The sequence below is a fragment of the Hyla sarda genome, unplaced genomic scaffold, assembly GCF_029499605.1.
Source record: "Hyla sarda isolate aHylSar1 unplaced genomic scaffold, aHylSar1.hap1 scaffold_1137, whole genome shotgun sequence".
NCBI lineage: Eukaryota > Metazoa > Chordata > Amphibia > Anura > Hylidae > Hyla > Hyla sarda.
The window spans coordinates 1-1,061 of NW_026607758.1; the positions used below are offsets into that span (position 1 = coordinate 1).

At 51.5% G+C, this 1,061-nt stretch overlaps 1 non-coding gene across 1 annotated transcript; it reads left to right on the top strand.

The window, feature by feature from the left end:
• Positions 1-571: 571 nt before the first annotated feature.
• On the top strand, positions 572-762 carry LOC130301828 (U2 spliceosomal RNA). Its single transcript, XR_008852176.1, has one exon. It is a non-coding gene; the product is annotated as a U2 spliceosomal RNA (small nuclear RNA).
• Positions 763-1,061: the final 299 nt, after the last annotated feature.

The window sequence follows — 1,061 nt, forward strand, 5'->3', positions numbered from 1 at the left end:
CAGCTTTGTTGTGTATGTAACCATAGGGATTTGTGATGTCACCTAGAACCTTCACAGCAGCGACAGCTTTATGAGGAGCATCAGCACTGCTCTGCCTGAGCAGAACCATCACCGCCATAGGTTGTCAAATAACCCGGGTTTAACCCACACAGGTAAGTCCAATGGGGTGCAGGCATGTCCTCTATGCTTACAGCTTCCCGTGGGTGTTGGTTTGATACCGTTTGGGGACAGCCAAGGAGGCATCTGCAGGCAACAAAGGTAGGTGTGTGCTTGTGTGTGTGTTTCCTATGCAGATCCTAAGCCCAGTGTCACATGCAAGTAGGAGGAGTAAGAAGGGTTCCTGGCAAATCCGGGTTATGGATTGCATTTAAAAAGGCCCCGTGGGAGTGCAATGGGCCCCTGTCTTGCTGCTTAGCAATAATGGTATGGGTTTAGGTTCTGCTGTGTGTACTGGTGGTTGACTGCCCCCCAGCCCAGAGTGTGCATGGAAAATTGTCTGGCAGCCTCCCTGACAGCAAGCAGTGATAGTGCCCATGAAGGGCACCTTGTTGGGCCCGCCCCTTTCACGGTTATCGCTTCTCGGCCTTTTGGCTAAGATCAAGTGTAGTATCTGTTCTTATCAGTTTAATATCTGATACGTCCCCTATCTGGGGACCATATATTAAATGGATTTTTGAGAACGGGGGCCGATTTCGAAGCTTGCTTCCGTCGCCCTATGCATTGACCCGATATGGCAGTATCTTCGGGTACAGTGCACCACCCCCTTACAGGGTTAAAAAGAAAGATTCCTACTTTCATTGCTACCTGCTTGCTGGCTAGCCAGCTAGCCAGCCCTGTGGGCCTTGCTGCTGCTGCAGCCAAAAAACAAAAGGTGGTGCTGCTGCTGCTTCTGCTGCTTCTGCTTCTGCTTGTGTCTGGCCGCTGTTGGAGCGTCCAGGCACAGGACTTCTGCTGCTGCTGACTAAATGGCCTCCTTAATTGGATCATTTGAGTAGCCAGCACACCTGTGCAGGTAGGGCATGACATGATAGGCAGCTGCCTTGATAGCGGGTGGGTGCTGA